The sequence below is a fragment of the Furipterus horrens genome, unplaced genomic scaffold (genome assembly GCF_987537825.1).
Source record: "Furipterus horrens unplaced genomic scaffold, mFurHor1.1.pri manual_scaffold_17, whole genome shotgun sequence".
Taxonomy (NCBI): domain Eukaryota; kingdom Metazoa; phylum Chordata; class Mammalia; order Chiroptera; family Furipteridae; genus Furipterus; species Furipterus horrens.
The window spans coordinates 51999521-52021373 of record NW_028327187.1 but is presented as its reverse complement, the minus strand read 5'-3'; the positions used below and the strand labels follow the sequence as shown (position 1 = coordinate 52021373).

Sequence of the window (21853 nt, the reverse complement as noted above, 5' to 3'; positions counted from 1 at the left end):
GGTATGTGGCTCAGCTTCTGTGCCCTGAAGAACAGACTGCGGGTCACCCTAAATATTCCTTGGGTAAGTTCCAGCAAAGCAGAACTAAAGATCATAGGTGATCATTTGCTGCTCTTATTATGTTTATGCAAATGAACAGGATAAATTAAAAATGGAGTTAATGTAGTCCCTACAAAGACAAGGGGGGTAATCTTAGGGAGAAAAATCATTATTCAAAGAAAATCTCAATGATCAGTGGTAGAGTATAAAGTAGTGCAGCTAACCATCTTAAAAGTTTCTTTTCATTTAAAATATGGTTTCACTTGAAAATTAAACCATGTCTGTGATATCATCAAAGATATTCAAGTTGCAGGCAAGTAGAATGTCAAGTGCCTTGCAACTGGATGTCTTCCCAATAAGACAGTCTTATAGATTTAGAGACTTGTTTGTAGGTTATGTTACATAAATTAACATGTGTTTTCTGTTTTCAAAGGGCATAAGCCTATGACCACATTACCTGAGTGATTGTCTGTATGTATAAGCCTCACTTAATCCTCTCTGTAGCGCTGCCTCCTGAGACTCAACGGTTTGGCTGAACTAAATGGCTGGGTTGGTGAAGAATGGGGTGGTCTGTGGGCTTCACTTTAAAACTGGTTTCTCTTTTCTATCCTAATGGCTTGGACAGAAAGGACCCAGAGGCCTGAGAGGGGAGAAATCTAAACTATTTCCCCCAACCCAAACGAAGTATAATGGGCAAAAGAATTTTGGACAGGTGAGATGTGCCTAGCACACCTTCCTCCAAAGAAGCCCTTTTTTCTTTTTTTTTTTCCTCTAATGTGGAACATTGAAAAATTAATCCCTGCCTTTTGTCTTCTAGTAGTTATGGATTGAATGATGTCTTTTAACCCTTTTTGCCAAATCTGTTGCCCCCAGAACACAACAAGGATGCCAGCCTTTTAAACCAAGCATGCTGTTGTTCGGAGACCGCCAACTGACCTGGAGTCTGCACGATCCTTCCCCATGTGGGAAGGCCACCCTCCCCTCCACACCCCCACTCTTATTAGGGATTTCTGGACCCAAGGGTAGGTAGGATGATGACCATGTCCAGCTTGAAGCAGCTAGAGGAGCTTGAGACCTTCGCCCATTGTCCTTTACAAGATTACAAAGGGTCTTAATATCTGAGAGTGAGGGATAGTTATTTTTTATTGTTAAATAATTAATTAATCACATATTTACTAAAAAAAAGAGAGAGAGAAGAAGAAGAATATATGAAAGGGTGAAGCGGGAAAGCTTGTATGTACGAACCATGGGTATGGACTTTGGGGGGGGGGTTGCTGGTGGAGGGAGATGCTGGGTGGAGGGGAGTAAAGGGGAGAAAGTTGGAACTATTGTAACAATATAATCAATAAAATACATTTAAAAAAAAGAAAATGTTCTGACTTCCATGGTATTAGGGCTGGATTTGAGAATAGGAAGTGAGAGCTCCATCATAACATGTCCTGCAATACAGTTTATCCAGGTCCGTCACAAATCATTCAGTAGTACGGAGTCACTGAGTTCCTACTGTATATGCAGCATAAAACTAGGTTTGGGAGGGAAGGAATGATGAAGATGAGAATATTAATAGCAACTAACTTTATTTAAACCTCATCACAACTTTTTAAGTAAGGATCAGATAGCCTAAATTGCTTGGATTATAACCCAATTTTGTCCACATAAAAATCCTGGGCTGTCTTTACCACTATGACTGTTCCTAAAGCCATAGATTCCTGAATACTCTTCCAAGGATTGAAATTAAAATATTGAAAGCACCCAGCCCAGTGCCCAGCACATAGTATGCACTCCTTTGTTCTTATTACTCACCACTTCCACTCACCTGCTCAGCTAAATACCCATGTGAATGTCTCTGACCATACAGAACCTCGTAACACTCCCAGAACAAGCAATGCTCTTCCACACCACTGTGCTTTCACATGCACTGTCTGTTTTCCTTGGAATGCTTCCCACCACATGTTCCTCTGCTCTACTAAGCAACAGCTCAAATGTCACCTCTTCTGTGATACTTTACTGATGCCTCTAAAAACAATGGATCAGTTTTCTTCCCATACTTTCCCCACCTGTTCAACTCTCTATTATAATAATTGCACCTAGTAAAGCATCTGTTCTCTGGTTTATCACAGCACGAACAATACTAAGACAGAGCTGTCTGATTAATTTCCTTTTTTTTTTTTCAGATTTAATGTGTTTTATTGATTAAAATATTACATTTGTGCCCCTTTCCCTTCCCTCTGCTCCCCTCCACCCGGTGGCCCCCTCCCTCCAGTTGTCCCCCCCTTTTAGATTATGTCCATTAGTTGTGCTTACAGTTCCTCCCAACCTCTCTCCGTCTATTCCATTCCCTCCTACCATGATCCCCAATTCCTATATCATCTCCCTCCCTCTCCCCACTCCCCCTCCCTGTTGGCCTCCCCCCACTATGTTTCCCTTACCCACAGTTCCTTTTCCATTCTCGTTGCCTGTTTCGTTTGCCTTTGTTTCATCTCCCTAGCTTCTGTTTTTTAAACCAGTCCCTTTAACTTCTCATATAACAGTGGTTTGGATCTAATGAACTCTTTCAGTTTTATTTTGTCCTGGAAACACTTTCTCTGTCCTTCTATTCTGAATGACAATTTCGCTGGATAGAGTATTCGTGGTTGTAGGTTTTGGATTTTCATTACTTTGAATATTTCTTGCCAGTCCCTTCTTGTCTGTAGGGTTTCCCTTGAGAAGTCAGCTGATAGTCTAATTGGGACCCCTTTGTACATAATTCTTTTCTTCTCTCTTGCTGCTTTTAAGATTCTCTCTTTATCTTTAATTTTTGACATTTTGATTATAATGTGTCTTGGAGTGGTTCTCCCTGGGTCCAGTCTCTTGGGAACTCTCCTTGCTTCCTGGATCTGCAAGTCTATTCCCTTCCCCAAGTCTGGGAAGTTCTCCTTTATTATATTTTCACTCAATTTTTCAAGTTCTAGTTCATCTTCCTCATTCTCTGGCAAACCAATGATTCTTATGTTGGGCCTTTTATAGCTGTCCCAGAGGTTTCTGATCCTTTCATTGTTGCTTGCCATTTCCTCTCGCTGCATTGGTTGACTGCTTGTTCCTTCTCCATATTCCAGTTTGTTGAAATGGACTCTGGATTCCTCACCATCTGTCTCGTATGTGGTTTTGTTCCTTTCGTTATGAAAGTTTTTCGCTTCTTTCATATCTTTTTCCTGCTCTTTTGTGAATTCTGTAAGCCACCTGATGACAATGGCCCAGAACTGAGCCTCTGACAGGTTTCTTATCTGTTCATCTGTCAGGTTCTCTATCTGCTGCCTGGTGAGTTGTGTTACCGGGATCTCTATAGTTGCCTGCCTCATTTTGACAGATGCGTTTTGTTTTCCTGGGCCGGCTGTCCGGGGCGGTGCCTGTGTACGCGTCACAAATTAGCGACCGCCGGCGCCTGCCTGTCCGCGACCTATTTCGCAGCTCTGTGGTGCTTTCTGTGGGGGCGGGGGTCCAAGATGGATTCACACAGTTATTCAGCTAGGAGACCGGATCCGTCCTCCCGCCCCCCTGGGCCTCACTGTTCAAGGCGATGCTGCGGCTGCTCCCCAGCGCCCGGAGTCGCGAAAGCCAGGGGCTTGATTGGAGTCGCGCACGCCAGGGGCTTGATTACCTCCAGGATTTTTCGCTGCCCCGCCCCGCCGCTCCGCAAACAGCTTTGCCTTCTTTAACTCTTACCTGCCCAAATGGCACCGCTGGTTTATAACTTCATATGTTGGGCTTCCGTGTAGCTTTATTTTCTGGAATTTCTAGTTATCCTTTGTTTTAAAGTAGTTGTATTCCACTATAGTTGTAGAGGGAGACCTAGCGTGTCCGTCTAAGCCTCCATCTTGGCCGGAAGTCTGATTAATTTCCTTTTGAAAATAACAGGTATTGTCTGTTTTTAATACAGAAAAGTTTAACAAAGTGAAAAAAAGAACCATAATTCATCTCCCAGGAACGTCTTTTGTTTTTTAAGAAAATAAAGAAATACATGAACATGGTAGAACAATTCTAACATACAGAAAAGGTACAAAATAAAAAGTTTCTCACTAGCCAACTCTTGCCTCAAAGAAATGTATGTTAAAGTTGCTTGCATAACCCATCAGAAAAACATTTGTGTGTATACACATATATAGTATTTTGCACAAAAGTGATTTTTCTTTTTTTAAGTATATTTTGTTGATTATGTTGTTACAGTAGTCCCCATTTTTTTTCCATTTGCTCCGCTCTGCCCAGTACCCCCCTTTCCTCCAGTAATCCCATGTTCCTTAATTCATGTCCATGGCTCATGAATATATGTCCTTTGGCTTCACCCTTTCCTATATTATTCTTTACTTCCCCCTGTCTACTTTGTACCAACCAATTATGTTTCTTAATCCCTACACCCCCATTTCTCCCCCTTCCCCTTACCAGCTGATAACCATACAAATAATCCCCATACCTATGATTCTGTTCCTATTCTTGTCTCCTCAGTTGGATTTTTTCATTTTTTAGATTCAGTTGGTAGTTTTGAGTTTGTTGTCATTTTAATATTCATAGTTTTGATCTTCTTTTTCTTAAGTAAGTCCCTTTGACATTTCATATAATAATAGCTTGGTGATGATGAACTCTTGTAGCTTTACCTTGTCTGGGAAGCACTTCATCTGCCCTTCCAGTCTAAATGATAGCTTTGCCAGATAGAGTAATCTTGGTTGTAGGTCCTTGCTTTTCATCACATTGAATACTTCTTGCCTGCAAAGTTTCTTTTGAAAAACCAGGTGATAGTCTTATAGGCAACCATTTGTAGGTTACTCTCTGCTTTTCTTTTGCTGCTTTTAAGATTCTCTATTTATCTTTAGACTTTGGCATTTTAATTATGATGTTTCTTGATGTGGTCCTCTTAGGGTCTAGCTTGTTTGGGACTCTGTGCTTCCTGGACTTGTATGTCTATTTCCCTCACCAAATTTGGGAAGTTTTCCTTCATTATTTTTTTACATAAGCTTTCAATGTCTTGCTCTTTTTCTTCTCCTTCTGGCACACCTATGATTCAGATGTTGGCACATTTTAAGTTGTCCTAAGCCTCTCTTCATTTTTTTTTTCAATTCTTGTTTCCTCATTCTGAACTGGTTGACTGTTTTTCTTCCTTATGTTCCAAAACATTGATATGAACTCTGGTTTCTTTCTTTTCACCATTGCTTTTGTGTGGATTTTCCTTTGTTTCATTTAGAATAGCCTTTACTTCTTCCTTTATGCATTTGCCATACTTAAGCATATCTATCAAGTCTGTTTTGAACTCTAGTCTGCTAGGTTGGTTATCTCCTCATCTGTTAGATTTGCTATCTCCTTGTCACTTAGTTCTCCTAATGGAACCTTGATCCATTCCCCCTTTTGGGCCATATGTTTCTGTCTCTTCTTCTTTACATGCTCCTGTGTTTGTTTGCCTCTGTGTCTTAGGTAGAGCTGTCACTCCTGTTATATTGTAAGGGGCAGAGCCTTAGATATTTCTCAGTTCAGGGCAACCTGTTTCACCACATTGTGGTGCTGTATGTGGGGGAGGTGTCTGAGAGGGAACAATGCCACTTTCTCAGCACTCGCCCCTTTTCCAAGCACTTCTCCCACTTCTGTATGGGACTGGTACCTCTCTAGCTATTGCCCTGGCTGTTGTTCCTAGTGTGGGTGGGTCTATGGAAGTTCTAGGACCATGGGGGCCCTTTAAACAAGCGGACTCTACTGAGAGACTGGCAGTTTCTTCCTCCACCCCAATCCCCACTGGTTTGCACAGTTAGAAGTAATGAGACTTTATTTTCCCTGGTGCTGGGACTGTGAACTGTGTGGTCTGGTCTGGTGCTGGGAGCATTCCCCAGCTGTCCCTACCTAGTTTTTAAAATGTATGACTGCATTTTCCACTGGCCCGCCATTGCCACTGCTGTTGCCTCTGCCACACCATGTCCTCTCCGCCCTGGCTCCACCCCTCCTACCTGTGCGGATGAGTACTTTTTTATATATCTGTTTGTTGGATTTTCATGTAGCTCTATTTTCTGGAATTTCTGGTTGTCTCTAGTTTTGCGGTAGGTGTATTCCTTCTTAGTTGTGGAGGGAGATGAGCATGTCTGTCTAGGCCTCCATCTTGGCCAGAAATCACAAAAGTGATTTTTCTAAACACAATATTTTGTACTTTATTTTTTCACTTAATTATATATCTCAGACATTTTTCTCAAATCATCACATATACATCAAAAGCATCGAATCACACAACAATAAAAACCCATATATTGATTTATTGTGAATGTGGAAAAGTACCATTTTTCATTGAATCAAAGATGCATCTCAATTTCAGAGATATTAAAATGTGCATATAATGTACATTTATAAAATATATTTTCATCTTAGAACTGATGAAATATGGTATATTTCTGGGATAGTCTCCAAGAAATGGAATTGATGAGTCAAAGAGCATATGAATTTCAATTTTTGACATGTGTTGACAAGTTGCCAAATGAAACGGCACAACAATATCCACTCCCACAGGCAATGTATGAGAACAACCATGTCCCAAACTCTTGCCAACACTTGGTAATAGTCAATGTTTTAATTATCAAAGGGAATGGTTGTTCCTAACTTACATTCTGAAATACAGTTTAAAAATCGTTGCACTAAATGTCTTCTCAAACTTTCAAGCTTGATATACTCTGATTCCCTGTGAAATTCCAACAACTAATTGGTTCCAGCAAATTAGAAATTTTCAAGTAATAGTTAATTCAAAGAAAAAGTTTTCCATTCAAAGTAGCATATCTGAGTCAAAGCACAGCAGGATAGACAATAAGGCCAGAAGTATGTTTGGGGAATTTGTACAAGAAAAACACTCCCTTCTGACACAGGAACAGCTGAAATCACTCAGAGATGAATCAAGAGTTCAGCTCTCTCTGCCGTCTCTTGTAACCTTGCTTATCTGATCTCCTTCTTAGACTTCTGGACCATTGTTTCAGCTAGCCTCCAAATCTGACCCAAATTATGTATCTTCTAGAAAAGACCTATCTTCTCTAGGAAAATGTCTCATTTTAGCCATTGATCTTGACATCCAGGCAACAAAAACCTGTGCATGAGAGCAATTCAGTTTTAGCTGACTTAATAATAACTTTGAGTTGTTGTTGTCATTGTCATGTTTTGAAATGGATAATTCCTCACCTTCATATAGGGCCAATTGTTGCCAAGAGTGAGATGACTGGTATAGTTCCTCACTTGGGAGAAGTGAGTTTACTGGGATCTTTAGCAAAGTGTCCACTTAATCAAATGCCCCAGAGAAGAGCAGACAGACAAAAGCTAATTAATTTATTTAACAAATAGTTATTGAGCAACTACCAAGGGTCAGGCACTATCTTAAGTGCTAGTGGTACAGCAATGAGTATTCAAAGCATCTGCCTCTGTGGAGCCCACATTATTTGTGGGGGTGGGGGAGAGTGGAAAGACAAACAATAGACACTAACTATATAAAATCTATAACATGGCAGATATTGACTAGTGCTATGAAGAAAAACAAAGCAGGGGAAAAGGATGAGTAATACTAGGGATTGGTTTAGCTATCATTAATTGAGCATCTGCTATATGCTAGGGGAGGAAGACAGCAGTTTCACTTAGCCTAAGTTTTTCTTTGGAATCAGTTGGAGGGCTAACATTGCCCAGCTTCATAATAGAGCAGTAGACAGACAAGAAGGGAGAATGCAAAGTAAGCCTCTTCACAGGTTTTCAGGCTTTTAGGTCTTCCTCATAGTATGTATTTCAAATTTATGTAGGTGGCTGTTTCAATATCAGACACATGTTACAGCACCTGTAGGTAACCCTATACTCTTTTGAATGATCTCTATAATTACTCTTCTTCCAACCACACAAATAACTAAGTGTACAGAGAAGAAGAGCTTGAGTACAAGGAATGTGTATACACTGATAGGAGTTACATGTGCCAAAGAAATTAAATGGATGAGTACTGTGTGGTGATATGGGTTAGATCAATGTAGACCATGACAGAGGCACTACTTGGAAATAAGACCAGCATGGGGGATGGGGAAGAAGAGTGTGTGACTAAGTGCAAAGGATGGAAAAAAGAGAAAGAACAAAAGCAGAGAGAAAAAGTCAGCTGAACTGTCGCTGAGATCATGGGGAACAAGTAGAAAACAAAATCTGCACTTTGCTTCCCCTGCACAGATTTTGACCCTTATCCTCAAAAAAGCAATATCCAAGCTAAGAAGTTGGTTAAAGCACTTTTTAAGTACTTTGCTAAATCAAGGAAACTAAATCATTTTTCTCATTGAGGAGGGTTGGGCCTCTCAACATAGAAGAATGGCTTCTTTTTTGAATGAGGCCACTTCGCATAGCAGTACCTGGCTCCCTAAATCTCAGTAACTATAATAAATGTACAAGTCCTATTTTGTGTGGAACTCTTATCCAATCAAAGCTAATCACTAAACAGACTTTTGCCTCCAGTAAGCCCTTATGAATGAGAGGAAGGGTGGTCAGGGCTGCCTTACTATGGGAAATTGCTTTCTGGGTATTGTATGAAAATTCTTTATATTGACAGGAATTAGATCGGGTACATCCACAGGCATTTGGAGAACAAGGATACAGTCCAATTCTTTACATCTAGATTGATAAGGACCAAGCAGATCCAGATACTGACAAATTGAAGAGCTGAGATGCCTCAAAACGTATTTGCTGTGAGAAGAGCTGAGGTTTGCAATGGGAGCTGAGGAAGTCTAATGGTGTGGGGGAGGGGCTGTTATGTAAACTGACATGGAGGTCATCAATTGAAAGATGATCAAAGCTCAGTCTCTAAGGAGGAGCTAAACAAATCCCTTTATGTAATCTAATTTGTCTAGCAAAACAGTCAAGGAAAACCAGGATTCCAGTAATTGGGAGCTATACATGGCTAGCATTTATTGAGTGTTTATGGCAAGCCAGATGGGTGCAACATGATTTGCTCAGATTCACTCATTTTGTTTTTAAAACAAGCCTATTAAATACTACACAGCAGAAAGAAAGAAGAAACTTCTACCCTTCCTGACAGCATGGATGGAACTAGAGAGTATTATGCTCAGTCAAATAAGCCAGGCGGTGAAAGACAAATACCATTGATCTTACCTATAAGTGGAATCTAATGAAGAAAACAAACAAACAAGCAAAATAGAATCAGAGACATAGAAATAAGAAAGTGACAGCAACCAGAGGGAGGAGGGGATGGGGAGAAATGGGGAAAGGAGAAGGGTCTAGTCAAGGACCAAGCATAAAGGACCCATGGGCATGAACAACAGAGTGGCAATTGACTGTGGGAGCAGTGGGGGTGGGCGGGCAGGGGAGAGAAATGGGGAAAAAATTGGGACACTTGTAATTGAACAACAATAAAATAAAATAAATGAAAAAAAACAAGTGTATTAAGTACATAGTATTTATTATTCCATTTTAATAGTTAGAAAATTCTGGCCTAGAGAAGTTATGGAACTTGCCTGAAATCACAGGTAAATGTGTAAATTGGGATTAATACCTTGGCCAGGTCTATTCAACTCCAAAGCTTGTGTTCTTTATACTGCATGAACCACCTCCTGAGAAATCTATCTAATGCATTTGACATAGAATCTTCCCTCATGTAATTTTTCTCCCCCACTGGATTTTTAAATTCTGGCCTTGGGCTTTCATGGAGGGAGCTTTGTAAGGTTCATTCTCCTCTGTAAGCTCTCTTTAGCCATGAGGCCTATTGAGAATTTGAGAACATCATTGGATATAAAATTTAAAACTCATGTGCCTGAGGAAGCTTTTACATCCTACAATGCCTTGATTGGAAGTCCCTTATGTAATTCCAACCTCTGCATTGTGGACAGGGTAACCTAAAGTTACCCAAACCAAAGATCAAAAAGCTAAAGAATGGTGAAATTTTCATCTGTACTAAACCTAAGCCTCCTAAATCTCAGTCCAGCAATCTTTTTCCTACAGTCTCCCTCTCCCTGTTTCCACACCTTCTTCTTTGATTAAGCTCTCTTTTTCTGATTAAATCCATTATATCTCTCCCTATCCCATGAAAGTTCATCCAACACACTTCCTTGTGTTCATTATTACCCAAAGAAGGCCCTCTACATCAGTCGAGACCATCTCCTTAAGTCCACTTAAGTTATCACTTACTGAAGAGTTACTTCACACACATGCATAATGTTTGTAACTTACAGTATTTTAAAAATATGTTTTATTGATTATGCTGTTACAGTTGTCCCAATTTCTTTTCCCTTTTTTCCCCTCCACCTAGTGAACCCCCTGCCTCCAGTTGCCCCCCTTCTTAGTTCATGCCCATTGGTTGTGCACATAGTTCTTCTCAACATCTTCCCGTCTACTCCATTCCCTCCTACTATGCTTCTTAATCCCTGCACCATCTCCCTCCCTTTACCCCCTTACCCCTCCCCACTGACCTCCCCCCAATATGTTCCCTGTACCTATAATTCTTTTTCCACTCTCATTGCCTACTTAGTTTGCCTTTGTTTCAGTTCCCTAGCTTATGTTGTTCATTGTTGTGATACAATTTTCATTGTAATGTTCATAGTTTTGATCCTCTTTCTCCTAAACAAGTCCCTTCAACATTTCATATAACAGTGGTTTGTATCTGATGAACTCCTTCAGTTTTACTTTGTCCTGGAAGAACTTTCTCTGCCCTTCTTTCTGAATGAAAGCTTCACTGGGTAGAATATTTGTGGCTGTAGGTTTTTGCTTTTCATTACTTTGAATATTTCTTGCCAGTCCCTTCTTGTCTGCAGTTTCTTTTGAGAAATCAGCTGATAGTCTTATTGGGACCCCTTCATACATAATTCTCTTCTCTCTTGCTGCTTTTAAGATTCTCTCTTTATTCTTAATTTTTGACATTTTAATTATAATATGTCTTGGTGTGGTTCTCCCTGTGTCCAGTTTATTTGGAACTCTCTGTGTTTCCTGGACCTGTAAGTCCATTTCCTTCCCCAAGTTCGGGAAGTTCTGCTTCATTATTTTTTCACATATTTTTTCAATTTCTAGTTCTTCTTCACCTTCTGGCAACCCTATGATTCAGATGTTGGCCCGCTTATAGCTGTCCCATATGTTTCTGAGCCTCTCCTCATTTTCCTAACTTTTTGTTTTGTCTTTTTGCACTGGTTGACTGTTTGTTCCTTCCTCATGTTGCAATTTATTGATTTGATCCCTTGTTTTCCTTCCCTCCCCACTTGTTTTGTATGTGTTTTTGTTCATGTCAGCAGGACTAGCCTTCATCCCTTCCCTGTCTTGATTAAGATCCGCTGTTAGTTCTGTAAGTTGTCTTAACAGCTCTGAACTGAGCCTCAGAAAGATTATCTATCTGCTGGTCTGATAGATCATATATTTGTTGTCTGGTCAGCTGTGTGATTGGGATCTCTATCATGATCCCTGCCATCCTGACAGTTTTTTTACCTTTCCTTCTTGGGCGGGGCTGTCACACCTCCTATGCGGTGGAGCCCCGTGCACTCATCCCTACTGGAGACTCTTATCACCACACTGTGGTGATTTGTGTGGGGACAGGGGTCCAGGATGAATTCCTGCCATTCTCTCTCCGCTGAGAGACCGGGAGCCTCCTTCCTCATCCCCATGCCCTCTGGGCCTCACAGTCCAAGGCAAGGGGTGTCTGCCTTCCTTGATATTGGAATCGTGAGCTGATGGGTTTAGTCTGCAGCCAGGGGTGCTACCCAGGCACTTTTTGCCTCCCCTTAAATATGGATGTCTGTGCTTACTGCAGTCCCGCTGCCCCGTTGCCAGCACAGCTTGACCTCTCTGCTCCGGCTTCGCCCCTCCTACCCATCCGGACCAGCACCACTTGTTTATAACTTCATACATTGGACTTCTATGTAGCCTTATTTTCTGGAACTTCTGGTTATTTCTGGTTTTGCGGTAGTTGTAATCCTTCTTAGTTGTGGAGGGAGACAGAGTGTTATACAGTTTTTATGTAACTAGCTTAACCTCCTCCGATCCATTAGATTCTTTAAAAATTTTTCTTTTACATTCTTTTGTATTCCCCATAGGCCTTAAGGATGCTTAGTAAATGTTCGTTAAACTAACAAATATTGCCTCCTTGAAAAGAAACAAATGTTTTCTAAAATAATATATTCTCTCCCAAGAGAAAATAAAGCAGGTAAAAAGACTCATTAACAGTCACTATTAGAATTTGAAAAAGTATAAATTAGTAAATTAATCCTTGGAAAAGTCTTAGATAAGAGCTTGTGGATGCTAATTAACCCAAGCCCCATGCAGACCAAAGGCAAAGAAGCAGAACATTTTAAGCTAATTTTGTTTTCAAAAGAGTATGATTAAGTTAAAACCAAATATGGCAAATTTATAACATGTTTATTGGCTGTAGCAGCTAAGTCACATTGGAAGCAAAGAGATCATGAAAACATGTCAGTTCATTGTCAAAGTATCTCTTTAACTGCTTAATTCTCAAAACACCTCTGTGAGGTAGGAAACTGTTATTTCACTTGAACAATGGGGAAATGGAGACAGTCTGGCTAAGTGACTTGTGGGAGCCTTAAGTTGTCTGAGGTGTATATACTGTACCTGGAATGGATATTCTACATTATTTGTTTACTGTTCATAAATCACTAATAGGATTGCCCCCTAAAATATAGGTATGCCTGACATTTTAGTCTCTGAAGGTAACTTTAAAAGGCATATAAACCAAATCCTATTTTCAATAAAGAGACAATGTTCTCATTGGTCAGTGAATTCTATAGTCAAGTAAACAAACCCATCTTTATCTATTTAAAAAATAACCTGCCTTTTTAATCACAAAGTCCTTGGATGAACAGTCTTACAAAAAAAAAAAAAGTTAGACTACTGGTATAATTTACAAAGAAGACACAATTGGTGTATTTTTAAAAATGTTAATAACTACTTCATTCATTATGCTGATTAGAGCTTCACACTTGCTATATGGGTGAGAGTAAGGGTTGACCATTCATGACACAGAATGATTGCTATCAGCAATTGGTAGAATTTCATTCAGTTATTTAAAACCAGGAGAGAGCTCGCTGATCCATTTACAAATGGCCTGCAGCCACTTTAAATAAAATTTACAAAAGTATTTTCAAAGCATTAAGTAAGTAAACTGGAAGGAAAGTGCAATGAAGTTATCTTTTTTGAGTTGTCTGTCCCCTGGAAAGAATTGCCATCTAAGTTAACTCAAAGACTTAGTATCATTTTAAGTAAAAAAAAAAAAAAAGCTCAAGGAATTCTAATCTAACTGCCATCTCCAGGGAAGTGCTTTATTTGCTCAACAAGGATGAAGGGGTAGAGTTCCTCCGGGGAGTAAATGAATGATCTGGACTATAGATTTTTTGACATTTTGATGCTGCTTGTCTCAGGAATTAGGTGTCTTTTTTCTTTTCAAATTTGGTATTTAGTGAACAAATCTTGTCTGTGTGAGTATGTGTAACAATCTACCTTTTGGTGAACACTAGTAACCTGTGATGCCTGGAAGGCTTCTCCTTAACATTTCAAGGGTTACAAATCATTGATCTCAAGAATCTGAACAAATTTCACTGGAAGATGAAAGAAAACAATATTGAAGATGGTGGCATAAGTAAACACAGCTTGCCTCCTTGCAGAACCACATCAAAATTACAAAACAACCATCACTCAGAACCATCAGAAATTGAGTTGAATGGAAATCAGACAACTACAGAATTGAGGAAACCACATCCACCCAGACTGGTAAGAGGGACAGAGATGCAGAACAGGCTCATCCCAAATTCACATGTGGTGGATAAAAATTCAAGAGGGATATCTTGGGAGAAAGGAATCCCAGCCCCACACCAGGCCCCCTGGCCTAGGGTTCCAGTGCCAGGAAGATAAGTCCCCATAACTTCTGGCTGCAAAAACCAGCAGGGTTTGAGTTTGTGGAAGAAACTTCTGGAGTCCCAAGAAGTTCCTCTTAAAGAATTCACACATGGACTTACTCGGACACATTCCCTCTGAGCTTCAGTACCAGGGTAGCAGCCTGAAAGGCACCAGTGACATACAGAGAGGAACTGAAGTGTCTGACATCAAGGCAAGAGATAGGGGACAGCTTTCTCCCAGACAGAAAGGCAGGCAGAGGCCATTGTCCCTTTCCTGAAGCTTTCCCCCACAGACCCACAGAACCTACAGGCAGATGCCATATCTGAGACATCATAAACCTGGCTAACACTGTTTTCCCTATTCTGGAGATAACCTGAGGTTCATTTCCATGCAACTTACAGCTGTTAACAGTGACTTTTCTGTATGAATGGGTGGTCTTGGCTCATGCTTCATAACTTCCCAAAACCTTTCAAACAAGCAACAACTGGACTCAGTGAACCTCCAGCCCCTGTACCCCTAGGTATGGCATTAGCAGAAGCCAGCCTAAATTCAAAGCTTGGCTTCACCTGGGAACCTCCATGCCCTGCACAAGTAGCAGCCATCTCAGATTGCTTTGTAGCTCAGGCAGGGTGGCCCCAGGTAAAACCCAGGTGGGGGCTCACCTTTGCCTGCACCACCCAGGAAACCCCAGGGGGTGTGTACCCATTTGACAGCTACATACTATGTTGGAGCTCCACCACCCTGCCAATGCACAGCTGATCCTCCATGGAGGGCAGAGGTTGGTGGTCAGTGGCCATAGCCAATTCTTGCAGCTGAATGGCCTAGGTAAATCCCTCCAATTGACCTGAAAACAGCAACCAAGGCTCAACAATAAGAGGAGGGTATACTCATCCCACACACAGGGCACACCTCGAGCACCCAGTTGGGTGATAGGGGAGGCTGTACCACTGGATCCTACAGAACACCTACTACATTAGGCTACACTACCAAGACAGGGAGTTATAGGAGCTCCACTTAATATATAAAAACAAACACAGGGAGGCTTCCATAATTAATAGACAAAGAAACATGGCTCAAATGAAAGAACAGATCAAAACTTCAGAGAAAGAACTAAACAAAATGAAGATAAGTGATTTGTCAGATGCAGAGTTCAAAATGTTGGTTATAAGAATGCTCAGGGAACTTAGTTAGGACCTCAACAGCATAAAATAGATCCAGTCAGAAATGAAGGATACACTAATTGAAATAAAGAACACTATACAGGTAAACAACAGTAGAGTGAATAAAACTGAGAATCAAATCAATGATTTGGAATATAAAGAAGCAAAAAAACAAACAAAAAAAAACAAACAAAAAAAGAACAACCAGTTAGAACAGCAAGAAGAAAGAGGAATTAAAAAAAAGAGGATTCTACAAGCAGCCTCAGGGACAATTTCAAGGGTTCCAACATTTGGATCAAAGGGTTACCAGAATAAGAAGAGAAAGAGCAAGAAATTGGAAATCTATTTGAAAAAAAATAACAAAAGAAAACTTCTCTAATTTTTTGAAGAAAACAGACATGGAAGTCCAGGAAACAGAGTCCCAAACAACATGGATGCAAAGAGGCCCATTTTAAGACACATCATAATTAAAATGCTAAATGTTAAAGATAAAGAGAGAATATTAAAATCAGCAAGAGAAAAGCAGTTGGTTACCTCCAGGGGAATTCCTGTTAGACTCTCAGCTGATTTCTCAAAAGGGACTTTGCAGGCTAGAAGGGATTGGTAAGAACTATTCAAAGTCATGAAAACCAGAGACATACAGCCAAGATTGCTCTACTCAGCAAAAATATAATTTAGAATCAAAGAGCAGATAAAGAACTTTCCAGACAAGAAAAAACTAAAGGAGTTCATCATCACCAAATCATTATTAGATGAAATGTGAACAGGACTTATTTAAGAAAAAGAACTATTGTTCAAAACTATGAACAATAAAATGGCAATAAATACATATCTATCATTTGAAGTTAGGTGCAGCCACATGTCTGAGTTCTAGCCAATAGAATGTGAGTATAATTCTTATATGCCACTTCTAGATGTGATCCATAAAAACAACTCACAAATCCTCAACATACTTTCTTCTTATTTGCCCTCAGATGCAGAGGGCTCTAAGGAAGACTGTGATGACTTAGGCCAGAGTTGGCAAACTATGGTCCCAGGGTCAAATCCAGCTGCACTTACTTTTGTAAGTAAAATTTTCTTGGATCCCAGTCACAGTCATATTTTTTAGTATTATATATGGCTGTTTTCATGCTATAAGAGTAGAGATGGGTAGCTGTGACAGAGATTGTATGACCCACTAAGCATATGTACTGCCTGGCCCTTTACAGAAAAATTTACTAACTTCTGCTTTAGGCCATGGCACAAACTTGATGGAATGAGTCTGGGACTCTGAATGACTGCATGGAACAGAGACACCTGTTTATTCCATAAACTCACGTTGGATCTTCATTATGTTAAGCCTCTGAAAGTTTGGGTTTGTCTGTTACTGTAGTTCGCCTAACATATTGTTAAGGGATGTTCTGCTACTCTGCTTTCTCCTCCAGATTTACTCTCCACCATTTTCTACTCTGTCATGTATCCAGGGAGAATGCCTACACTTTTGGAAATTGCCACTTCATTCAATTATCTTTAGTCTTTTGAGTGTGTCACCTGCTTTCTACTGAGATTGGGACCGATGCAAGGGGTGACCTTGAGTCTGCTTTATTTATATTTTAAAATATACACATTTTAGTATGCTATTATTAATATGTTATTTGCAGTATAACTCACAACTGATAGAGACATACTAGTAATAAGTATTATAGCATATACAGGTGAAACAATACCATATTTTCCCCCATACCATATCCAAAAAACTTTTAAAAGGCTCCCAAGTCTTAATGATACAGAAAAAAATCCCCTAAAGAGTTGAAGATGTGCAATTTCCTATTTCTGGTAGTCCATCTTATAAATCCCTCTGCTACTAATATTTGGTAATAAGCCCAAGAATCCCCTAACTTAATATGATAAGAATTCAGCATGAAATCTAGATTTATTGATTATTGAGATTATTTTCAGCAGGGGAGTTTCTGCTTTACACTCAGTTAACCAGGTAATACTATCAGTCCACTATTTTTTTTTTCTTTTATAGAATTTTTATTTTGTTTTTCAATTACAGTTGTCCCATTTTTCCCCCGTTGCTCCCACCCACCCAGCCCACCCCTTCTTCCACAATCATATCCCTCCACCCCCATTGTCCATGTGCATGAGTCATTTATACATGTTCTTTGACTAAACCCTTCCCTTACTTATCCTCCTTCTCTCCCTCCCCACTCCCCCACCAATAACTGCTATTCTGTTCCATGTTCTATTTAGTTCATTTGTTTGTGTTGTTCCTTAGTTTCCTGTATTAGGTGATATCATATGGTATTTTTCTTTCTTTGCCTGACTTATTTCACTAAGCATAATTTTCTCTAGTTCCAACCATGTTGTTGCAAATGGCAGGAGTTCCTTCTTTCTTTCTGCTGCATAGTATTCCATTGTGTAAATGTACCACAGTTTTTTAATACACTCCTCTACAGATGGGCACTTAGGCTGTTTCCAGCACTTATCTATTGTAAATAGTGCTGCTATGAACATAGGGGTGCATAAGTTCTTTTGAACTAGGGTTTTAGGAGTTTTCGGGTATAATCCTAGCAATGGTATTGCTGGTTCAAAAGGCAGCTCCATTTTTAGCTTTTTGAGGTAATTCCATACTATTTTCCATAGTGGCTGCACCAGTCTGCATTCCCACCAACAATGCAGTAGGGTTCCCATTTCTCCACATCCTCGCCAGCACTTGTTTTTTGTTGATTTGTTGATGATGGCTATTCTGACAGGTGTAAAGTGGTATCTCATTGCGGTTTTTATTTGCATCTCTCTGATGGCTAGTGATGTTGAGCATTCTTTCATGTGTCTATAGACCTTCTGTATGTCCTCTTCAGAAAAGTGTTTGTTCAGGTCCTTTGCCCATTTTTTAATTGGGTTGTTTGTTTTCTTGATGTTGATTTGTATAAGTTCTTTATATATTTTGGAGATCAGTCAGTTGTCTGAGATATCATTGGCAATTATGTTTTCCCATATGGTTGGTTTCCTTTTCATCTTGCTGATGTTTTCTTTTGCTAAGTAGAAACTCTTTAGTTTGATGTTGTTCCATTTGTTTATTTTTTCCTTTATTTTTCTTGCCTTAGGAGATGTATCTGTGAAAATATTGTTACGTGGGATATCTGAAAGTTTTCTGCCTATGTTTTCCTCTAGGACTTTTATGGTGTTATGGCTTACATTTATGTCTTTGATTCATCTTGAGTTTATTCTTGTGTGTGCTGTAAGTTGGTGGTCTAGTTTCATTTTTTTTGCATATCCCTGTCCAGTTCTCCCAGCACCATTTGTTAAAGAGGCTCTTCTCACTCCATTTTATTTTCCTTCCCCTTCAGTAAATAGTAGTTGACCGCATAGTCCTGGGTTTATTTCTGGATTCTCTATTCTTTTCCATTGATCTATATGTCTGTTCTTATGCCATTTACAGACTTTTTTGATCACAATGGCTTTGTAGTATAATTTGATGTCTGGTTCAGTCCACTATTTTAAGAAGACAAGTTAATGGAAATATTAATATATTTAATTAACATAGATTAAATTTAAGAAGGCAATGTTTTACTTCAGTGAATTAAAAATGTTGATATTCTTTTCTATATAAAGTGCTCTCTACAGCCTCAAGGGATTATCTCAGTAAACTAATTCATAAATTGATGAATTGCCACTGAAGAAAAAAGGTTTCGTTTTGTTTTTTTTTTTCTTTTTATTGAATGTTAATGATTTTAGAGAGAAAGAGGAAGGGGGAGAGAAAGAGAAACATTGACTTGTTGCATGTATTGATGCCTTCATTGGTTGATTCTTGGTGCCCTGACTGGAGGGATGGAACCAAGGTTGGGGCCCTGGTGTATGCCGATGATGTTTTAACCAACTGAGCTATGCAGCCAGGGCCAAGAAGGTTGTATTTATGAATGGATTCTGACCAAACACAGAGGTCAATGAATAACCCATATGAGAAAAGGTTGAAGGAAGAGGTAAGTATGATATCCAGTGAGGGAGTCAAAGGATCCAAACTGTGTAAGACATCAGTGAGGAGACTAGACTCCTTTTATCCCAAACAGATGGAGTCCTTGTGCAGAAAGCCAAAGAAATAGACACTGACTCAACAGCTCCTTGATGGAGCGCCACAAAGCCCCACCCGGCCCCTCTTTTCCACAGTGGTAGCCTCTGTCACCTTTGTCTCACACCCCACATTCTCCATCCACACTCTAGGGCCCCTCCAAGCTCTCATGGCCTATCTCTTAGACACAACCAAGTCTTGGGATTCTAATGGTGGCAACCATGGTTACGACCATCTGGTTGACTTCCATCCTGATAACTGTTATTTCTGGGTCTGCGGGAGGGGTGGCAGTGGCCTGCGGACAGCTCTGATCCGGTGGTGCAGGAATTTCTTTTGGCTGTACCAATCTTCTGCCAGGATCCCCACCAGGAGGATGAGAATCACAGTCCCAAGGCATATCCGGACCAGGTTAGCCTTGGCGTAGTACTGGTGGGCGGTTCCCATTGTAGAGATGGTAATATTCTTCCTAGAGGTCTCTGTTACAGAGGAAGGTGCTCCTGTGGGTAACCAGCTGGGTGTCACCGTGGTCCCTGTGACCACAAGCTCCAGGGGGTCACTGGGGGCCGACCACAGGTACGGGGCTCTGCTGGAAAAGCTGTAGCATTGGTAGGTCCCGTTGTGGGTCGCCGTCACCGTGATGATGGGGAAATAAGTCACTTTTTGAAAACTGGATTTCTTTGGGGCTGAAAACATAGATCATGCACTGGCCAGAATGAAGAGTGAGGTCTCCACTGGCTCACAGGTTATTTACTAAGCTTTATAATAGACGGAGGATTGGATACACATTGGACCTAGGAACTTTTCCACGAGGCAATAACATCAATTTCAATCAAGAGAGAAGGGGGATAAGTAAGGGAAGGGTCTAGTCGAGGAACGTATATGAATGACTCATGGACATGGACAACGGGGAGGGATATAATTGTGGGAGAAGGGATGGGATGGGAGGGGGGAGCAATGGGGGAAAAATGGGACAACTGTAATTGAATAACCAAAAAACTGAATAACCAAAAAATAAAATTAAAAAAAAATTTCAATCAAGAGCAATCTTTATTATTAATTAACCTTTGGAATCTCTTTCAACATTACTGATCTGTCTCATCTTTTATTCAACATCTCCCTGAAAAAAAAATTTAGAGGCATCTCTGAAACACCTAGGGCAAATCCTACTTGAAAATTCTCTGCCACACTGTTACCTTCTCAGTTTATAAATTGTTCTTAGAGAATTCAAGAAAGTGTCCAGATTCTCAGCTCTTTTTGATTTTACATTATAAAGGACACTAAATCAGAAATCACCAGCTCAGGGTGTTTGAGTCATTAAGTAGCTGTGTGTCTTAAAAAAATTACCAGATTGAACCCTGGTTGGTGTGGCTCAGTGGATTGAGCATCGGCCTGTGAACCAAGTGTCGCTGGTTGAATTCCCAGTCAGGGCACATAACTATGTTGCACATCAGGTCCCCAGTTGGGGGCGCAAGTGAGAGACAACCACACAGTGATGTTTCTTTCTCTCTCTTTCTTCTTTCCCCTCTCTCTAAAAATAAATAAATAACAAAAAACAAACAAATAAATAAAAATTTTTAGAAAATTACCAAATTGGTAGGGGCATCAGATTCCTCATATTTAAAAATAGGATAATAATAATTTACTTCATAGGATTGTTGATAGGATTCAAAGAGATATATGCGTGTAAAGCATTTATTACAATGCGTGGAACATAGTGAGTACTATTATTATTAGAGTATTATTTTTCATGAAGTAGATCAAGCTTACCTATGATTCTATTTTCATCAACTCTTCGATGTAAGCTATCTTCTATAAAAATGCCCATAACTAACCCAGTAAAATGTGCCTTCAATCATAAGTGTATTATTAAATTATAAATTGTATTATTTATTATTTTTATCTATGCTTGTCTTTCTTCAAAATTCCTGAGAACTGTTGGCATGTTTTATACCTTGAGAATTATGACTCATACACCATAAAGACAGTCAAGTAACATAAATGATTTAAGCAGCCTGGGTAAACAGTGGAGTCTCTGAAAATCTATGCTCTGTCTGACATGGGACACTCATTAATTCCATGTGTGGCTAGATTTTAGCATATTTTTAAAAAGAAACTAAAAATATGTATATTTTAAAAATATTAATTATCTGTTTACATGCTGAAAAGAAATTAATTTTTAATAACACTGTACAGACCAAATAAAAATAGCTACAACTTGGGGACTTCTGGCCAAGATGGAGGCATAGGCAGACACAATGCATCTCCCTCACAACTAAGGATAAATTTACAACCACTTCAAAAATAAAAACAAAACAAAACAAGGAAACCCCAGAGATCCATAAAATTGAACTACATAAAAGTGCAACAAAGAAACAAAGAAGAAATATTCAGTCAGAATGGTAGGCGGGGAGGAGCCCAGAGACATAGAAGGAGATGCAGGACTGTGGGAGTGGCTGCAGGGGTGGAGCTTGGCAGCGACAGCAGGGCTGGCAACAATGGCAGCTGAACAGGGACTGTAGCTGTGGCAAAAAGTAAAGTCATACATTTTAAACCTGGGAAGTGATCCCAGCCCCAGACTAGACCAATTTCAGCCCCAAACCAGACCACACAGCACATGATTCCAGTGCTGGAGAAAATAGAGCCACATTGCTTCTGACTGTGAAAGCCAGTGGAGGTCAGGGAGGAAGAAACTGCTGGTCTCTCAAAGGAGGCAGCTTGCTTATGGGAAGGGGGAGAAGTGCCAGAAAAAGTG

At 40.0% G+C, this 21853-nt stretch overlaps 1 pseudogene; it reads right to left on the bottom strand.

The window, feature by feature from the left end:
- Positions 1-19362: 19362 nt before the first annotated feature.
- LOC149990994 (platelet glycoprotein VI pseudogene) lies at positions 19363-19794 on the bottom strand (annotated as a pseudogene).
- Between the last annotated feature and the right edge of the window lie 2059 nt (positions 19795-21853).